Source organism: Phoenix dactylifera, unplaced genomic scaffold (genome assembly GCF_009389715.1).
Source record: "Phoenix dactylifera cultivar Barhee BC4 unplaced genomic scaffold, palm_55x_up_171113_PBpolish2nd_filt_p 000258F, whole genome shotgun sequence".
In the NCBI taxonomy this organism is placed as follows: domain Eukaryota; kingdom Viridiplantae; phylum Streptophyta; class Magnoliopsida; order Arecales; family Arecaceae; genus Phoenix; species Phoenix dactylifera.
In genome coordinates this window covers 235427-256896 of record NW_024067751.1, presented here as the reverse complement: position 1 = coordinate 256896, position 21470 = coordinate 235427, and the positions used below count along the sequence as shown (strand labels likewise).

At 50.3% G+C, this 21470-nt stretch overlaps 1 non-coding gene across 1 annotated transcript; it reads left to right on the top strand.

Moving 5' to 3' along the window:
• The first annotated feature begins 16766 nt into the window (after positions 1 to 16766).
• Positions 16767 to 16873, top strand: LOC120105330. The gene has a single exon (XR_005507710.1). It is a non-coding gene; the product is annotated as a small nucleolar RNA R71 (small nucleolar RNA).
• The last annotated feature ends 4597 nt before the right edge of the window (positions 16874 to 21470 follow it).

Below are 21470 nucleotides of genomic sequence, written 5' to 3'. Positions count from 1 at the left end.
ACTATAAACGGGCCGGTCCACCTAGATCTCAATTTTTCTGGAAATAAATGAAGTCTTGAATTATACAATAGAACTTTCTGGAAAGGCTCAAATGTTTTCCTTATAATATTTCAATCATGAAAGACTTTTATTTTGTTCTTATAAATTCGAGCATTCTTATATGCTTCATTCCTAATTTCTTCTAGTTCATTAAGTTGAAGTTTGCGTAGTGAACTAGCCTTATCCATATCAAAATTAAATTTCTTAATAGCCCAGTAGGCTTTATGCTCCAATTCCACAGACAAGTGACACGGTTTACCAAAAATAAGACGGTACGGAGACATACCAATCGGGCCTTTAAAAGTAGTACGATAAGCCCAAAGTGCATCAGTTAAATGCAAAGACCAGTCTTTGCGATTTGGGTTAACCGTTTTTTCTAGAATATTCTTAATTGATCGATTGGATACTTCAACTTGTCCACTTGTTTGTGGATGATAAGGGGTGGCGATTTTATAGGTGATCCCATATTTTCGCATTAAAGCCTCAAAAGGCTTATTACAGAAGTGTGAACCCCCATCACTGATGATGGCTCGAGGCGTTCCAAATCTGGAAAGAATATTTTCTTTTAAAAATTTTAAAACAGTTTTATGGTCATTATGTTTGCAAGGAATTGCCTCAATCCATTTGGAGACATAATCTACAGCTACTAAGATGTACAAATTTCCGAATGAAGGAGGAAATGGACCTATAAAATCTATTCCCCAACAATCAAATATTTCGATAATTAAAATTGGGTTGAGGGGCATCATATTCCTACGAGTTATCCCACCTAACTTTTGACAACGCTCGCAAGCCTTGCAAAAGTTATGAGAATCTTTGAACAAGGTGGGCCAATAAAAATCGCACTGTAAAGTTTTTGCAGCCATTTTCTTAGCAGAGAAATGACCACCGCAAGCTTCAGAATGACAAAAGGAAATGACACTAATAAATTCGTCATTAGGTACACATCTCCTAATAATTTGGTCTGGGCAGTATTTGAAAAGATAAGGATCATCCCAGAAGAAATTTTTTATTTCGGTCAGAAATTTTCTTTTGTCCTGTTTATTCCAATGAATCGGGAGTTCACTCGTGACAAGAAAATTTGCAATGTCTGCAAACCAGGGTGACGACTGGATCTCAAAGAGTTGCTCATCAGGGAAAGTGTCTCTTATGGGTGAATTGTCTATAGAATCTAGAAGAGTGAGACGGGACAAGTGATCAGCTACTACGTTCTCTACCCTCTTTTTATCTCTTATTTCCAGAAAAAATTCTTGAAGCAGAAGGATCCACCTAAGCAAACGTGCCTTAGCATCCTTTTTTGAAAGAAGGTACTTAAGGGCAGCGTGGTCAGTGTAGATAATGATTTTGGATCCAATCAAGTAAGAACTAAATTTGTCTAGTGCAAATACTATGGCAAGTAGTTCCTTTTCTATAGTGGTGTAATTCTTTTGTGCACTATTTAAAGTCTTACTTGCATAGTAGATAACATAAGGCTTCCTTTCTTTTCTTTGCCCTAGAACTACCCCAACTGCATATTCACTAGCATCACACATAATTTCAAAAGGAAGCGACCAGTCAGGTGGTTGCATGATGGGAGCAGAGTTCAGCAAGCTTTTAAGTTTATCCAAAGCTCTTTGACATTCTTCAGACCACACAAATTGGGTTTTCTTTTGAAGGAGATTACATAAGGGTTTAGATATTGAGCTAAAATCTTTAATGAATCTCCTATAAAATCCTGCATGACCCAAAAATGAGCGTATATCTTTGATAGTTTTTGGGTTGGGTAAATTAGCAATTAAGTCAATTTTAGCCTTGTCTACTTCAATTCCTTCAGATGAAATGACATGCCCGAGAACAATTCTCTTAGTTACCATAAAATGGCACTTTTCCCAGTTTAAGATTAGATTCTTCTCCTCACACCGAATTAAGACTAGCCTTAAATAGTTCACACAGTTTTCAAAAGAGGAGCCGAAAACCGAAAAATCATCCATGAAGACTTCCAAAAAACGCTCAACCATGTCAGAGAAAATACTGAGCATGCATCTTTGGAAGGTTGCAGGAGCATTACATAATCCAAAAGGCATTCTCTTGTAAGCAAATGTGCCAAAAGGACATGTGAAAGTGGTCTTTTTCTGATCTTCAGGATCAATTGCAATTTGGTTGTAACCTGAGTAGCCATCTAGGAAGCAATAAAATTTATGACCTGCCAACCTTTCTCAGATTTGATCAATAAAAGGTAAAGGAAAGTGATCCTTCCTAGTGACAGAATTAAGTTTTCTATAGTCAATGCATACACGCCAACTAGTGGGGACCCTAGTTGGAACTAATTCATTGTTGGCATTTTTGACTACAGTAACACCAGATTTTTTCGGGACCACCTGGGTTGGACTTACCCATTTACTATCTGAAATTGGGTAGATCATACCCGCATCCAGAAGTTTCAGAACTTCTGTCCTAACCAGATCATTCATGTTTGGGTTCAATCGACGTTGAGGTTGACAAGAAGGTTTGGCATCAGCTTCTAAGTGGATTCTATGAGTGCAAATTGAGGGACTAATTCCCTTGATATCAGCAATTGTCCACCCTATTGCTCCCTTATGCTCTTTGAGAATTTCTAATAATTTTAGTTCTTGACTTTGTTCGAGTTGGGATGATATGATCACAGGAAAAGTCTCTTCTTGACCAAGGTATGCGTACTTGAGCTCAGATGGCAAAGGCTTTAGCTCAAGTTTAGGTGCTTGAACACTAGATGGTAGAGGACTATTGTTGTATGGAGGTAATTCTTCAAAACGAGATTTCCACCTATCTGTATCCAACAAAGGAGCTGAATCTAAGATAGCACTGATTTATCTAAAGTTTTGGTTTATCTCTGTATGTCCAAAATGAGTTAGGCATGTTTCTAAAGGATCAGAAGAAAGAGATGGGACAAGAGCATCTTCTACAATGGAGTCGATCAAATTAACTCCATGAATTTCATCATTTTCATTGTCGTTATCGGGTTGTTTGCATATGTTAAATATATTAAAATCTATAGTCATATTCCCGAATGACATTTTCATTATTCCATTTCGACAGTTGATCAAAGCATTAGAAGTAGTTAGAAATGGGCGGCCTAGAATGACAGGTATTGGAGTGGTACAGTTCATAACAGGCTGGGTATCTAATACTATGAAGTCGACTGGAAAGTAGAATTTATCAATTTGGACAAGTACATCCTCGACTACTCCTCTTGGTATCTTTATAGATCGATCGGCAAGTTGGAGAGTAACCTTGGTGGGTTTTAATTCACCAAGTCCTAACTGTTCATAAACTGAATAGGGCAGTAAGTTAACACTTGCACCTAAATCAAGAAGGGCTCGTTGTATCCTGAAGTTTCCTATGATACAAGATATGGTAGGACAACCAGGATCTTTATACTTAGGTAGGGTGTTGTGTTTGAGAATAGCACTCACCTGTTCAGTTAGAAAAGCTTTCTTTTGTACATAAAGCTTTCGCTTTTATGGTACAAAGATCTTTTAAAAATTTGGCATAAGATGGGATTTGCTTAATGGCATCTAATAAAGGAATGTTAATCTTTACTTGTTTAAAGATATCCAGAATTTCTTGGTCAGGTATTCCCTTTTTAGCTGCAAGCAAGCGCTGAGGAAATGGAGCAACTATCTTGTGATGGGGTATTGAATCATTTTGTTCATTATCATCTTCATCCTTCTTTTCAATAGATTTTTTAGGTTTGTCATCTTTTGTCGGAATTTCTTTGTTAATTATTTTTTCACTACGAAAGGTTGTGACAGACTTAACTTGTTCAAATTTTTGTTGGGATGAACTTGCTTCATGGACCTCATGTTGACCCTTTGGGTTAGATTGAGGTTGGGCTGGAAATGTCCCTTTTTCCCTAACATTGAGTTGAGCCTCAATTCTACCTACAGAATTTTTAAGTTCTTGGAGTGATTGCATTGTATTCTGATTTATTTGAGTCTGCCCTTGCATGAAGGTTTGCAAAGTATCTTCAAGGGATTTCCTATGTGGTGGCACATAAGGAGTAGGAACAGAATTTCCTTGAGATTCATTGGCAGTGGGTCCATGTCTCCAGCTAAAGTTAGGATGGTTTCGCCAATTAGGATTATATATTTCTGAAAATGGTCTTTTATAAGTGTTACGGGGGAAATAAGCCGCCATGCCCCACGTGACCGGCACGCGCGCCCAGGAAGACTACGGCTGCCCTTTGTTCCAGCAATCCGACCCCGAGGCGGATATCCTCGGCTCCGCAGCCCGACCCCGAGTCGGCTGCCCTTTGATCCAGCAATCCGACCCCGAGTCGGATATCCTCGGCTCCGCAGCCCGACCCCGAGTCAGCTGCCCCTTGATCCAGCGCTCCGACCCCGAGTCGGAGATCTCTTGATAACGACAGGCTATTCCCCAGAGGCACGCCGCGGCCTCCTGCTCCACTACTCCCTGCAACGGCTGTATCCGATGCTGCTCCACGATCTCCTGCATCAGCCGTACAAAGCGGAGCCCCACTATGCCCTGACATGGTCGTACCCGGTGCTGCTCCACGACGCCCTGTAACGGCCATGTCAGTGGCCACACCATCGTGCCCCACGATAACGAACCCCCCTGAGAGACCCCCCAGCCAGGTATATATGCGGCTGGGGGGAGAAAGGGGGGAGGTGAGCAATATCTCCCAGAGCACTCTCTTACTTACGATTATCACCACTCCTCCTCCTCCAATCTCCTCTGACTTGACCGTCGGAGGGCCATCACCACCCTGGTGGTGGTGCAAGGCTTGTTTGCAGGTTTCTTGGCGGAAGGTGGAGCGCAACCAACACCAACCAAGACAACTCAGACGGAACCCCGTTCACACCGCAGTGCCAATCGTTCTCGGTTTGGACCACCAGCAACAGTTGGCGCTAGAAGGAGGGCCCGAATCTTAGAACGATCGTAATGGCACGGCGAGGTGGTCGTGGAGCTTCCAATGCTTCCGGTCGCGGAGCCTCTCGCGCCTCCGGCCGAGAGGCTGCTGCGTCCCCAACGCACTCTCAGCAGCACTCCACCGCCCCTTCTCCCATTCAGACGGTCGAAGCTGCTCAGTTCGACCAGCTAGCCCAGCAGGTTCGCACCCTCGCGGAGGCAGTGCAGAATCTACAGGGTGTGATCTCTCGGGTGCCGCAACGGGCTCAGGAGCCGCTGCCCCCCGAGCACTCGCCTCTTCCTCACAACCCGCGCTCCTTCCTCTCCCATGGAGAGGAGCGCCGGCGCGAGGAGGATTCTCGAGTGCGGTCCATTCTGCCAGGACCTTCTCATCGGAGCTGTGCGGGGTACGAGAGGCGGACCCGGGCGCGTTCTCAGACACCCCAGTCCTCGAGGGGCCCGCACTCCAGTCGGTCCCCCTCGCGCCGCTCCTTGTCCCCCACCCACCGGTCGCGCTCCCTGGACCGGCGGGTGGACGATCTTCACAGACAACTCCAGGTCCTGAAGGGCCACTCCAAAGATCCCTTCGCTGACTTGGAGATCTCCTCCCAGCCGGCGCTTGCCTCGAGGATCCTGCGGACCCCGAACCCGCCGGGGTTCAAAATGCCGGCGATCGAACCCTACGACGGGGCGGCGGACCCGCGGGACCACGTGGAGAGTTTCAGGACTCTTATGCTCCTCCATGGAGCATCGGATCCGCTCCTCTGCAAGGCCTTCCCGGCGACCCTCCGTGGCCCGGTAAGGGCATGGTTCGCCGGTCTGGAGGCTAACTCCATCCAGTCCTTCGACCAGTTCACCCGCTTCTTCATCAGCCATTTCGCCGTCAGTAGCAGGCGGCGACTGGTCTCCGACTCCCTCTTTGATGTCCGGCAAAACGAGGGAGAAAGCCTGCGGGATTATCTCACCCGCTTCAACAAGGCTACACTGGAGGTCCGGAACCTGAGCCAGGAAGTGGCTCTCTCAGCCCTGAAGCGTGGCTTCCGGAAGGGCAGACTCACCTTCTCCCTGGACAAACGCTTGCCGCGGAGCTTCCCGGAGCTGTTATCTCGGGCAAACCAGTATGCAGACGCCGAGGAGGCAGCATCCCACCGGAACAAGGAGGCCGCCGAGGCCCCTCTAAAGCCCGGGAAGAAAAGGCGAAAAGAGGCACCCCAGAGGAGGAGCCCGACGCCTCAACGCCGGCGCAGAAGCCCGTTACCAGCAAGGAACCACGGCGCCACACGCCCTCGTTCTCCGCACCGACGCTTCAACCGGTACACCCCACTCCTGGCCCCCCGGGCCCAGATCCTCATGGAGGTCAAGGGGCGGGAGGACCTCCCGGTCCCGAGGCAGATGAAGAAGATCCCTGGGAGGAGGCCTTCTCGGGCGTACTGTGAGTACCACCGAGACCACGGCCACGATACCGAAGACTGCTTCCAGCTTCGGGACGAGATCGAGGCTCTCATTCGCCGAGGGCGTCTCGGTCGATATGTAAACGACCGACGTCCCCCGGCAGACCCGCGTCCGGCCGACCCGGCCCCTCAGGAGCCTCGGGAGCAGAATCGACCCGTTGCGGGAGTGATCCACACCATCACTGGGGGCTGCTCTCGGCCCGTGAGGAACGCAGGGGGCTCGGCGGAAGCATCAGGAGTGGCCGTCGCGAAGAGGCAGCGGGTCGGAAATGTAATCACTTTTTGTGATGAAGATGTAAAGGGGGTTCAGACTCCCCACGATGACGCCATGGTGATCTCTCTCACTATGGCGAACTATGATGTAAGGCGTGTTCTTGTGGATAGTGGAAGCTCAGCTGATATTTTGTATTACGAGGCCTTCCAAAAGATGAGCTTGTCCCGACAATTGTTGCACAAAACATCCACCCCCCTCATAGGATTCACTGGAGACGCTATCTCGGCCGAAGGTGTCATTGAGATGCCTGTGACTGCGGGCGTTGCACCCGCAGAAGCCACGGTGCGACTCGGGTTCTTGGTCGTCCGTGTCCCCTCGGCCTACAACGCTATCCTCGGACGACCCGGACTGAACGCCCTTCGCGCGGTGGTTTCTACCTACCATTTGCTCATGCGGTTCCCCACGGCGGCCGGGATTGGAGAGGTCCGAGGTGACCAACCAACCGCACGGCAGTGTTTCCTAGCAACTCTCAAAGGGAAGAAGCCCATGGAGGCCCTGAGCGTCGAGTCCCTTGACGCCAGAGACGAAGTGGCCTTGCGGCACGGGGAGCCGGCCGAGGGCGTAATTGAAGTTCCCCTCGAAGAAGGCCGCCCGGACCGCACGGTCCGGGTCGGTGCCAACCTCGACTTGGAAGCTCGGCTCCGGTTAGTGGAATTCCTCCGAGCCAATGCTGATGTGTTTGCCTGGTCGGCGGCCGATGTACCTGGGATCGACCCGGAGGTCATTTCTCACGCCCTCAACGTCGACCCGACCCACCGACCAGTAAAGCAAAAGAAGAGACACTGTGCCCCGGATCGGATTCGGGTGGTCGACCAGGAGGTAGACAAACTCTTGGAGGCAGGTTTCATAAGGGAAGTGAGCTACCCCGAGTGGCTGGCAAACGTCGTACTTGTCCGGAAGGCGAGCGGAAAGTGGAGGATGTGCGTCGACTACACCGACCTGAACAAGGCGTGCCCCAAGGATAGCTTTCCGCTTCCGCGAATAGACCAACTGGTCGACGCGACTTCCGGATATCAGCTGCTGTCTTTCATGGACGCCTTCTCCGGCTACAACCAAATAATGATGGCTCCACAGGACGAGGAGAAAACGGCCTTCATAACAGACAGGGGGCTGTACTGTTACAAGGTAATGCCTTTCGGTCTGAAGAACGCTGGCGCTACTTACCAGCGCCTCGTCAATAAAATCTTCAAGGAGCAGATCGGCCGGAACATGGAGGTGTACGTGGACGATATGCTGGTAAAGAGCCGCCATGTGGATCAGCACATTGCGGATCTGGAGGAGACCTTCGCCACCTTGCGGAAGTTTCGTATGAAGCTAAACCCAGCGAAGTGCGCCTTTGGTGCTTCGGCCGGGAGGTTCCTCGGCTTCATTGTCAACCAGCGGGGGATCGAGGCCAACCCGGACAAAATCAAGGCCATCCAAGATATGTCCCCTCCGACCAAAGTGAAGGAGGTTCAGGAGCTCGCTGGGAGGGTCGCCGCGCTCGGACGATTTGTGGCAAAATCGGCCGAACGCTGCCAACCGTTCTTCAAGGTGTTGAAGCGCCCGAAAGACTTCCTCTTGACGGCTGAATGTCAAGTGGCGTTCGACCAGCTCAAGGAGTACATGGCGTCTCCTCCCCTGCTGTCCAAGCCGCAAGAGGGGGAGATGCTCTACCTTTACCTGGCGGTCTCCCCAACCGCAGTCAGCGCAGTACTGGTTCGGGAAGAGGCAAAACTTCAGAAGCCCGTGTACTACACCAGCCGAGTCCTCCGGGATGCCGAGACGCGGTACACGAAGGCTGAAAAGATCGCCTTCGCGCTGCTGACTGCGACCAGGAGGCTTCGCCCCTATTTCCAGGCTCATTCTATCACCCTTTTGACCGATCAACCACTGCGGCAGATCCTCAGCAATCCTGAGAATGCGGGACGGCTGGTGAAGTGGGCAGTAGAACTTGGTGAGTTCGACATCCGCTACCAGCCCCGGCCCGCCATCAAGGCCCAGGTGCTCGCGGACTTTCTCGCTGAGTGCACTGTGCAGGAGACGGAACCTAGGCCGCCGGAAACACCCAGCCTCGATCTCCCGATCTGGACGCTCCACATTGACGGGTCGTCGAACCCTGAAGGTGGAGGGGCTGGGCTGGTCCTTACCAATCCCGATGGAGTGATAGCCGAGTATGCCTTGAGGTTCGGATTTCCAGTGACCAACAATGAGGCGGAGTACGAGGCCCTAGTCACGGGACTCAAACTCGCCAAGGAGCTCGGCATCCGGCGTCTGAAGGTCTTCACCGACTCCCAGCTGGTGGTCGGGCAGGTTCGAGGGGAGTTCGAGGCACGGAGCCCGACCATGCAGAGCTATGTCCGGAAGGTGCAAGCACTCATTCCCGACCTCGGCAGTATTGACATTCAGCAGGTCCCAAGGAGCGAAAATGCTAGGGCCGACAGGTTGTCCCGCTTGGTGGGCGCTGAGGCACACAACTTGTCAAGGGCGATATACCTGGAGACCCTAGATGCCCCGAGCATCGGCGAGGCTGAAGCGGTAATGGCAATTGATCCGGAACCATCTTGGATGGACCCGCTTGTAGCTTACCTCGCCGAAGGGATCCTTCCCGAAGATGAAGATCAAGCTCGGCGACTTGTTATGAAGTCCACCCACTACGTACTCTACGAAGGAAGGCTGTATCGGACCTCGTTCACCGCCCCCCTCTTAAGGTGCCTCCGCCCTTCGGAGGCGGCTTACGCCCTCAGCGAAGTCCACGAAGGCATCTGCGGATCGCACCTGGGGGCTAGGTCCCTGGCACATAAGATCATGAGGCAAGGCTACTATTGGCCGACCTTATTGGAAGACTCAAAGGATCACGTACGGAAATGCGACGCCTGCCAGCGCCACGCCAACATCCAGAGAGTCCCCTCTGTTCCCTTGGCGCCAATCACCGCCCCATGGCCCTTTGCACAGTGGGGAATGGATATCCTCGGACCATTCCCCATCGCTTCGGCCCAGCGGAAATTTTTGATTGTCGCCATCGACTACTTCACCAAGTGGGTGGAGGCAGAGCCACTGGCCACCATCACGGAGGCGCAAGTCCGGAAGTTCGTAAAGAAGAACATCATTGTCCGATTTGGGGTACCTCGGGTCCTCATCTCGGATAACGGTCGACAGTTTGATAACAAGCATTTCCGAGACTTCTGCGAGGAGTTCGGGATCGAACATCGGTTCACGTCCGTGTCGCATCCGCAAACCAACGGCGAGGCCGAGGTCACAAATCGGACAATCCTCCAAGGTATCAAAGCGCGGATCGGACGGACGGGGCAAGCTTGGGTCGAGGAACTCGAGAATGTCCTTTGGGCGTATCGGACCACGCATCGGACTCCTACCGGGGAGACGCCTTTCAGCCTAACCTATGGCACGGAAGCCGTTGTCCCCGTAGAGCTCGGACTTCCCTCACCTCGGGTAGCCGCACACCGACCCGAGGCCAACTCGGAGCAACTCCGAGGGAACCTGGATCTCTTGGAAGAAGCAAGGGAAATGGCGCAGGTTCGGATGGCAATGTATCAGCGGAGGGTGGCCCGATATTACAACTCCAAAGTCCGACCGAAGCTTTTCAGAATTGGAGATCTGGTGCTGAGGCGAGCTAAGGCATCTCAACCTACGGAAGGTGGGAAGCTAGCGCCGAATTGGGAAGGCCCGTATAAAGTTCGTTGGGTAAACCGACCTGGCTCCTACCAGTTGGAAGCCCTAGATGGCCGAGAAATTCCAAGGGGCTGGAATTCCGCTAACCTGCGGATGTATTACCAGTAGAACAACAAGGCCAGAAAGACAATTTGAAAAGGTGCAACACTTTTCATTTCAATAATTTCTGGTTACAATGGCGTGCTCGTGTGATTACAAGGAATTCCCAGGGGGGAATTAGGGAGTAAAGAAAGCAAAGAAGAGGTGGAGAATCTGTGGAGCTGAGGACCGAGGATCCCAAACCCTCAATCCAAAGCAGCTGCAATCCCACCGGAAGTGGGTGCTTCTAACCGGAGGCGCCATCCAGCACCTCACCAAAAAGACGAGGAGCCGCCGCAGAAGAAGCTCCCGCTGCCCCCAGGGGAACGCCGCCTCCAAAGGATATTCCCATCCTCCCCAGTGGTAGGAAAGAGAAGGAATACGAGGGGGAAGAGCATATGGAGGCGCGGTCCCGGACTGAGCGTCTGGTGCAGAGCTCGATCGGGAGGCTGAACTTCAAGGAGGGGAGATGTGATCCCGGATGAAACGCCTAGAGCGGAGCTCCGCCGGGAAGACCCTCCTTGTTGATCCCAGATGAAACGGCTAGTTGGCTGAAGTCGCAAGGGGAGCGTCTCCCCTTTCCTTCAACAGGAGTCTCTCAGTCATATGCCAAGGAGGAGGTCCGCGATCCATGGCAACCTGAACAGCTCCGGCTTGGCAAACTCCATCGTACCTGCACCTGTATTTATAGCCAAACTGCGGCCCCCTGGTCGTTCCGATGCGGGTGGCTCCAATAAATGCAGGCGCATTGAAACCGGAGCCGTTCCGGCTCCCGAGGCGTATCTCCCCGCGATTTCCTAAGCGTCATTCTCCTTAAACCGCATTCTTTGTGCAGAACAATCCGGGTGTCATGTACCCCTAGGTCCACATATCTCCGCTCGCGCCCAGGCCGTATCCTCCTCGAAGAACCCGCGTATCGCGGCCGCTCAACTAACACTCCTCGCAAGCAGCAGCTGGTGATCCGATTTCCCAGGTAACGCATTAATTAGCGTTTAATGCCCTTCTCGTGTTCCCCCAGGCAACGCTTGAGAAAAGGAGAAACATGATCGCGGCTGGCCACGGAGAAACCCCGTCGGGCAGCGAGCGACAAGCGCACGACCAGCGAGCGGAATTTCCCGAGGCTCGGCCCTCGGATGCCTGGCTAGCCCGATGATCATCCCGGGAGCAGACTAGCCGGAAGCCCCGACCGGTCGCCTCGGCTTGCGCCAGCCTTGGCCGACCAACGAGTGGAATTTCCCGAGGCTCGGCCCTCGGATGCCTGGCTAGCCCGATGATCATCCCGGGAGCAGACTAGCCGGAAGCCCCGACCGGTCGCCTCGGCTTGCGCCAGCCTTGGCCGACCAACGAGCGGAATGTCCTGAGGCTCGGCCCTCGGATGCCTGGCTAGCCCGATGATCATCCCGGGAGCAGACTAGCCGGAAGCCCCGACCGGTCGCCTCGGCTTGCGCCAGCCTTGGCCGACCAACGAGCGGAATTTCCTGAGGCTTGACAACCCTCGGATGCCAGGCTAACCCGACGATCATCCCGGGAGCAGACTAGCCTGAAGCTCCGACCGGTCGCCTCGGCTTGCGCCAGCCTTGGCCGACCAACGAGCGGAATTTTCTGAGGCTTGACAACCCTCGGATGCCAGGCTAACCCGACGATCATCCCGGGAGCAGACTAGCCTGAAGCCCCGACCGGTCGCCTCGGCTTGCGCCAGCCTTGGCCGACCAACGAGCGGAATTTTCTGAGGCTTGACGGCCCTCGGATGCCTGGCTAGCCCGATGATCATCCCGGGAGCAGACTAGCCGGAAGCCCCGACCGGTCGCCTCGGCTTGCGCCAGCCTTGGCCGACCAACGAGTGGAAGGTCCCGAGGCTCGGCCCTCGGATGCCAGGCTAACCCGATGACCATCCCGGGAGCAGACTAGCCTGAAGCCCCGACCAGTTGCCTCGGCATGCGCCAGCCTTGGTCGACCAACGAGTGGAATTTCCTGAGGCCTAACCCTCGGATGCCTGGCTTAGCGCCGGAAGAATTTCCTGAGGCCTAACCCTCGGATGCCTGGCTTGGCGCCGGAAGAATTTCCTGAGGCCTAACCCTCGGATGCCTGGCCTAGCGCCGGAAGAATTTCGGGAGCCAGGAGTCAGCAAGACGCTACCGAGAGTTAAAAGAAAAAGAAGGACGAAGGCGAGATGAAGAAACATTCAACTAGCATTAATTTTCATTGTTTCAAGGCCGAGGCCCATACAATTTGGCAAAACCCCGGTATACAAAAAAAGAGAAGACAACGAAAGGTACAAGAGGTCAGCTTGGAGGAACTCCCGGGTCGGGAACGTCGGGCTCGTCCGCAGGAGGTAGGGAAGCAGCAGGAGAACCAGCAGGCAATGGCGCCGGAGAGGAGTCGAGAAGGAAAATCTCGCTCAGGTCAACTTCGGGGTACTTAGCCGACACCCTTGCCAGGCCCTCCTCGAAGCCTAAGATAAAGGCTTCGGCCCCCGCATCCGACGCGTCACGGACAAACTCGTCGGACTGACGATAGGTCTGTACTGCCTCCGACATATCATGAGCGAACTCGGCGGACTGGCGATAAGCCTCTACCGCCTGACGCCCGATTTCCGCACTCCTCTCGGCCAGCGCCGCCTCTGCCCGCTCCATAATCTGGGCTTTCGCCTCCAAGACCTTCGCCACAATCCGGCTTTCCGCCTCGGTGGAGACCCTCAGCAGCTCAGCCCGAGCCTCCTTGTGCTTCGCTTCGGCAGCAATGCGAGCAGCCTCAGCCTCCGTCAGGCGCGAATGAAGCTCCTGATCGCTCGCACGGAACTTCTCCAAGGCCGGCTTCAATTCGCCCAGCTTAGCTTCAAGAGACCGGATTCGGTTGCGGGCGTCGTCGGCTGACCGCTGGGCCTTCTCCCACCTCTCCCGGTAGTCGGCAGCCTTCCGGGACTGCTTCTCGGCCCGCTCATCCGCCTTCTTGACCTCGCCCTCGAGACCCGAGGCAACCTTGAGCTGCTCCTGAGCCTCCAACAGTTGCTTCTCGAGGGCAGCAAAGCCGAGTGCCCGCTCTTCGGCCTCCCGGAGCCTCGCCTCGAAGTCCCCGGTCGTCCTGCCTGCCACAGCCTGGCCTTCCTTTTCCACTGCTTTCAGCCGGTCCTCGGCCTTCGCCAGAAGCCCCGCCTGTTCCTTGTAGCACTCCTCCAGACGGATCATGTACTGGGCGAGCTAAGAAATAGGAAAAATAAGGGAGTCAGGCGGAGAACAACAGAGCCAATAAATGGTGAAAAGCGGCCAGAAGAACACTCACCGACATGAGACAGACACAGCTGGCAGCCCCAACGTCAGAGACCTCCAACTCCCGGACCCGCCGACGGTCCTTCTCCAGCAGCACTGTTTCGATGAGATTTCGGGCGCCATCGGTAGTGAAGGCAGACCCCGATTTCTCCCCAGAGCTGGACGGTGGTTCTGCAGCCTTACCCCTATCCATCGCTTGGGGAAGAGTCCGGCCGATCGCGCTCGGGGCGGGGGTCACCCCAGGAATTGATAGGGTCTCGCTCGGTCGGGGCCTCGGCGCGTCCCTCCTCGAGTCATCAGGAGCCGACCGAGTCGGAGGCCGGGTCGGGGACCGATCACGTCCGACCCGTCCGTCTCGGGCAGGCTCGGATGATACCTCCGGAGTAGCGGCAATCTTACCACCGGAGGGCTGATACAGCGTCAGCTGCCGGTCCGTGCCCACGACATCTCCCTGATCGGTGGGCCCGGACTCGTCGGTCGGCGTCGGAGGCACCTCCTTACGGGACCTCTTCGCCGGTGGGGCCCCGCTCGGAAGAGCTCGTTTCCTCCTCTGGGCTGCTTCCAGCAGGGACGCCCTACCAACAGCCTTTGTCTTCACCGACCGCATGACGTCGTCGATCTCTGCAAAAAGGACGGGATAGTCGGAGACGGAGAAACCAAAGGAAAGAACGGGACGAAAGAAGGGAAAAAGTCAAGAAAGAATCGGTGGCGGACTCACGGTCGGTGGGGACCGAGCTCAGACCGACATTCACCAAAGTATCCTCGGAAATAAGGCGGGCCACCGGGGGAGCTGGCCCTCGGCAACCAACCCCTTCAAGGCGGCCAAGCCATCGGACTCCTCCCTTGTCAGTCTCGATAGGCCGATCGGAGACTTCATCGGGGTCTCCCAGGTCGCCCTGATTTCCCAAGAGGGATCTGCATCAACAAAAAAGAAGCGCTCCTTCTATTTGTGAATGGAGGTAGGAGCCTCCTTGACAAGGCCACATCCTCGCCGCGCTGCGAAGCACCACCACCCTTTGTCCTGGGGGTGGCCGCTCAGGCTGTAGAACTCCCAAAAAACATTCAGGATGGCGGGGATCTCGTGCATACGGCAGAGAACCTGGAAGACCGTCAGGGCCCGCCACGAGTTCGGCACCAGTTGCGTCGGTGCCACTCTTAAACCCCGTAGCACCTGCATGACCAAATCCGAAGGGGGGAAGCGGAACCCGGCCTGGAGAATGCCCTCATTGATGGCGATCTTCCCTGGAGGAGGATGGGACATCCTCTCCTCAGGCCCCGGGAGCGTGGCGTTGCAGGCCTCGGGAAGGTGGTACCGAGCCACAAGTCTGTCTAAGTCTGTGGCGACCAGCTCCGACTTAATTTGGTCTGCTCTCACTTCGCCCATTCCTAATGGCCAATAAACCTACGGTCAGGACGGGGACAGGAAGGGGGGAAAGACCGGAGCGACTGGAGTACACTAGTATAAGAGGGGAAAGTATGGAGAGCCCTAAGCAGAAGAATGGGGAAAACTCACCGGAAAAGAGGTAAGAACGGCTCCGAGAGCGCCAAAGGAGAAACGAGCGAACAGTCCGACGGCAGCAACAGCAGCGCAAAGGGGAAACTTGAAAATATCTGTAAAGAAGAAGACGGACGGGGAAAGGCCCCCGATTAAATAGGCGGAAAGGCAAGTGACGCCTCAATGACGCCAGAGGACGCCTGGCTGCCGAAGGGTCGCTCGCGCCCCAAAGGCGAATCGACACCATTAAGGAAGGATGTCCGCCGAAATCCTCAGACTGCCAGGTCAGCAATAACCGCCATACGCCATAAAAAGGGCGGGGAGCTCGAAGCGCGCGCGCCTCTCCGAGGAACGGCGGCAATCCCGAAACATCACTCCCTTCACCTGTTCCCCTTCTGGTTCCAGGCTCGGAAGTGGGGGGCTACTGTTACGGGGGAAATAAGCCGCCATGCCCCACGTGACCGGCACGCGCGCCCAGGAAGACTACGGCTGCCCTTTGATCCAGCAATCCGACCCCGAGGCGGATATCCTCGGCTCCGCAGCCCGACCCCGAGTCGGCTGCCCTTTGATCCAGCAATCCGACCCCGAGTCGGATATCCTCGGCTCCGCAGCCCGACCCCGAGTCAGCTGCCCCTTGATCCAGCGCTCCGACCCCGAGTCGGAGATCTCTTGATAACGACAGGCTATTCCCCAGAGGCACGCCGCGGCCTCCTGCTCCACTACTCCCTGCAACGGCTGTATCCGATGCTGCTCCACGATCTCCTGCATCAGCCGTACAAAGCGGAGCCCCACTATGCCCTGACGTGGCCGTACCCGGTGCTGCTCCACGACGCCCTGTAACGGCCATGTCAGTGGCCACACCATCGTGCCCCACGATAACGAACCCCCCTGAGAGACCCCCCAGCCAGGTATATATGCGGCTGGGGGGAGAAAGGGGGGAGGTGAGCAATATCTCCCAGAGCACTCTCTTACTTACGATTATCACCACTCCTCCTCCTCCAATCTCCTCTGACTTGACCGTCGGAGGGCCATCACCACCCTGGTGGTGGTGCAAGGCTTGTTTGCAGGTTTCTTGGCGGAAGGTGGAGCGCAACCAACACCAACCAAGATAACTCAGACGGAACCCCGTTCACACCGCAGTGCCAATCGTTCTCGGTTTGGACCACCAGCAACAATAAGTATTGGTGAAATTTGCTTGATCATGCAACACTTCTTGAAAAGCAGGGATTGTAGGACAATCCTTGGTCACATGTGCATTACTCTTGCAAATTCCACATATACTTTCAACAATAGTTTGTGCTTTTCCTATATTGGCTTTGCTTAATTCCATGGCTTCAACCTTCCTACTCAGATTAGCAATTTTTACATTGACATCATTATCATCTTTAATAAGATATATTCCTCCTTTTGCATTAGGTGCTATTTTAGATTTTTCATTTTTATCTGTTGTATCCCAAGCTTGTGCATTTTCTGCTAAAAGATCAAAATAATCCCAGGCTTCATTTGGTTCCTTACTCATGAATTCTCCGTTGCACATCATTTCTACAAATTGTCTCATATTTGAGGACAAACCATCATAAAAGAAACTAATGACCCTCCAAATTTCATATCCATGATGTGGGCAAGCAAGCAGAAGGTCCTTAAATCTTTCCCAACACTGAAAAAATGTTTCTCCATCTTTTTGTGCGAAGTTCATGATATTTCTTCTAAGTGTGTTTGTTTTATGTGTTGGAAAGAATTTTTTTAAAAATTCTCTTGTCATTTCTTGCCAGGTGGCTATGGTCCTAGGCCTTAAGGAGTGTAACCATGACTTAGCTTTTTCCTTTAAAGAAAAAGGAAATAACTTAAGCTTAACTACCTCTTCAGTGACATCATTGAAATGAAGTGTTGAACACACTTCATCAAATTCTTTTAGGTGCAAATAGGGACTTTCAGAATCAAGTCCGTGAAACTTTGGGAGTAATTGGATTATTCCTGGTTTCATGTCAAAAGCTCCCGCAGCAGTAGGAATAACCATACAAGATGGGATACTGGTCCTAGTGGGTTGTAGATAATCACGAAGCGTTTTAATAGGTAAGTCATCTTGAAATTCATTATCTCCCTGATTACTACCATTATCTTCCATTTGATTATTTGAACTTTTATCCCTAGATTCAACTCGAAATAATCTTTTCGTTTTATCCCTTTGCCACAACCGCATATACTGACCAATTAACCAGCCGACTTTTTTTTTAATTATTATTATTATTATTTATTTATTTATTTATTTTGTATATATATATATTTTTTTAGAGTTTTGGATGAGTATGAATATTACCTAAAGCTATGAATATTGACACCCTGCTACTAAAATTATTCACAATCAAACAGTATCAAAGCATAGCACCCTTATTTCTAATGTTTTCCTAAAAATTTCTAGACAGCTCCTAACTGGTTTGAAGAGTACACTTAAGCCTCCAATCCGGTCTAATAACCTAGTCGACCAGGTAAGCTCCCAGGTAAGTGGAGGGGTCACGATGCGTATAGCAAAGGTCCCACTTAAAACCCACTTTCCTCGAACAGAAACTGTCTCCCTTCAATCACTTAGAGGGACAAAGCTTGCCTAGACATCGACCGGAGTCATAGAGCGAAATTGGTGCAACTTTCAGTGGTCTTCGTCCTATTGAGCTCGAATATTCTTAGGGGCCAACGTCTAGTTGATTTTAATAAGGCTTAGAATATTTATGCACTGGGATGATTTTTGGGCTAAGGACGAGTGATGAAATCCCGACCTTATCTTGTTAATGGGTTCAGCCCTTAGAATATTTTATACAAATGCTTTATACTATATGCAACAATCACGAAGATTTTTAACATTTTATGTCATGACATTAAATTGCATTTGAATAGTTGATCAAGCAAACTAGCTAAATTTTTTTCCTTTTTATTTGTTTATTTTTTTATTTTTTTATTATTTTAATTAATAATTTTTTTAAACAAGAGTAAAATTCTAATCTAGGAAAAATAGAACTAGTATGAATAAAATAGGAAAATTAATTTAAATACTCACGACCGAAGTTCGTTCACTCCGGGAATCCAAAAATTTGATCTTGATCTTCCTCGTTACTGGTCCCGCTTTTTGTCATCCTTGAATCTGTAAAGATTTGAAATTTCAGCCGTGTTAAAAATAAAGAAAAATTAAAGAACTAGAAATTAAAAATTGAAATTTGCAGCCTTGTTCTCGTTCGCATGTTGCAAATCCCGGACAACGGCACCAAAAACTTGCTACATCTTTAATCTTGCTCTTTTAAAAAGGGAAATTAAATGTAGAATACCCCAAGTATAGGGTGTAGCAAAGTAATATTCTCGGTGAGTCCGAGATTGAATCCACAGGGATTTGACAGTGAACAAAAACTAAAGGTAAAATAATATTCAGATTGACAAAAATATAACTAAGGCATTAGGATTCAGCCTAGCACTTAATCATGCTTTTCTTAAAATCATCTATTAATCATAATAAAATAGATTTAGTTTTATGGGCAGCATTACAGTAATTCTATTTTAAACTACAGAAATTTTTAAGCATCTCTTATACCCGGGGGAAATAACAAATCAAAGAAAATATATAAGTTTGAAATATTTTTTATCAATCTACTGCACCATAAATCAAATCAAAAATATTAAAATCCAATTGATGATTAAAGGAAATACATGAAGAAAATGCTAGGCTTTTCCCTAGCCTTAGCTTAAAAAGATTTAGCTATCCATATGAGATGCAAGCAATTTTATAAAAGGGATTAGTATAGAATAAATAAAATAAAACATAAATCCCTTTTTTTTTTCTTTCTTCTCTTAAGAAAACAGAGTGCTCTATTTTCTTTCTTTTCTTTTTCTTTTCTCCTCCCGATGCTTCTCCTCCTTCTCTTGCCCGGCTGAGAAAAATCGGAAGAAGGACTGCGGTTGTTTGGGAGACCACTGGTTTCCTTCTTCCGTCCCTCGCTCCGTGTCCTCCTCCTCCTTGATCCCTCTACCGGAAGCTGCTACCAATTGGATGGATCCGGCCGGCTTCCTTCTCTCGGACTGCTCTCCCCTGGTTCCCTGGTTCCCCCCCTTTTATAGATACGGCTGGGAAAACGGATCAGGGATGCGGCTGAAATGCTTGGAAGAAGATGAAGATGTGGATGGCCGTTGAGGTGTTTGAGAAGACTCCTCGGCTGGAATTTATTCACTCAATGCGATTGCATGCTGCCACGGACGGTTGGAAAATGCTGGGAAGAAATGCTTGGAGATGTCGAACGCTGGGAAGCTCCTCACGGATGCGTGCTCGAACGGATGGGGAGTTGCCGAGAAGGGATGTAGGGACGGTTTGGCTTCGGAGATGATCCGGTTGTTGTGATGCTTCTGCTGCTGGAAAAGAAGTGGAGGACTCGGCTTGGGACTCTTCTCCTCCCGATGGCTGCTGGCCTCCTCCTCTTCTGTCGCACGCTCCACGCTTGGATGAGCTGGGAAGAAACAGGGGAGACGGAAGGATGCTGATGAGATGCTGCTTGGAATGACGAGCCGGTTTGGCTTAGGTCCCTTAGGTTTGGTTTAGGTCCCTTGGATGAGATGCCATGATGCTTGGAGAGCCACACGGACGGTTGAAGATGCTAAGAATTTGTTGAGCTCGGAACGCCAAGCATTGGGCTCAAACCCAGCGTTATTGGGTCTTTTGAATTACTTGTACTCAGACACAAATAAAACATTAATTAATTAATTTTATTAATAAAGATTATCTATAATACTAATTAAGATAATACAAAAATTTTACTTTTGTACTCTCATCAAGCCGCAAGCAAAGGAAGAAAAAGAAAGGTGGCCTCTTCATCCTCCCTTCCTTCTTCCAATGCAAGGAAAAGAAAGAAGGCTGCAGGGGTTTTGTTCCTTTACTATTCTTCATCCTTCTTCTTCCTCCTCTCAAGCACATTCAAGAGTTGAAAGAAAGAGAGGAGATCAGCCATCAAAGTTATCTCTGCAAGGGAGCTAGTACCCCAGGAAGATAGAAAGTTTGGATCGGTTTTCTGCTTCATGTGGATACCCGTAGAGGCCGGGCACTTGAACGGCTTCAAGCGAACCTTCATCCAAAACCACGATCATCAGTTTGCGGTGATCATCTACCCGCACAAGGTGAAGATCTGATCTTTTAATGTTATTTAAAAGTTTTTAATCCTTGTCTATCTACGAACGGTTTTTAAACAACGTTCATGCGATGAACGGTTGATCCCGCGCATGCCTCTTCCGCTGCATCTGAATTTTTTTTTAATTTTTTGCAGCATGGGCGGGTTCCCAACAGTGGTAACAGAGCCTAGGCATCGTAGATTAAGGTAAGGATTAATTATTAATAGGCTTATTAGATCTGAAATTTAAATGGTTATGCATGCTGAAAATTTTCTGCATGCAGATTTTTTCTAGGGTGCTGATATTTGCATGCTGATTTTTATGTAATAAAAAGATGATTCTAATTGCATTGTTAATGGGATTACAAAGTTTAGAATCATGATTAGCATGATCAGCAACCTATGTCATGAGATAATCAATTAGATTTCAAATATGAAAATTATAATTGCTGCATGTGGTGATGATCATAGGATTCAAACCCTTTTGGTATCAAATGTAATGACCTGCGATGTGATCTGTAATGTCATGTAATTTTTCAGATGCTTGCATGCATCTTATTTGATGTTTTGAGAGGCCTGCGTGCCTCCTAAAAGGGGATGTAATTTATTATTATTTTTATTTTACATCTGGTTGTATTTCTGTGATGTGATGTACGTCAACGATCAAGTTGAAGACAAGGCATGAGATGAACGGCGATCTAAGCGGTTGATGGCGATTGGATCAAGAGTTAATCAAGGATCAAATCAAGGACGCTTGGAACCAATTCAAGAGTTGAAGACCCATTGATCGATTGACGTGCATGTGCTTGTAATACGACCTAATTAGTATCCATGATCATCACCTATTTAAAGTTTAGCTTTATTTGTTGCTGCGATTATAACTGCCTGCGATGTGCCGTTTGCATGTGATGTGAATGAGAGCGGGGTAGATAAATTTACATGTGATGTAACAAACCCAATTGAGACCTAAATTAAAAACCTCCTCAATCAAGTCGAGAGTGAACCAACATGAGCAAGTCATATTAGATTAATTGATCTAATTGGTGTCTAGGAAAGCATGAAAGGTGGTTACTTAATTAGGACCTTACTCTCTGAGTAAGGGGAGCCTCCCACCTGCTTATCTGGCCAATTATTCGATTACCTCTTATGAAGAGCCCAAGGTTGCAAACACTAAGA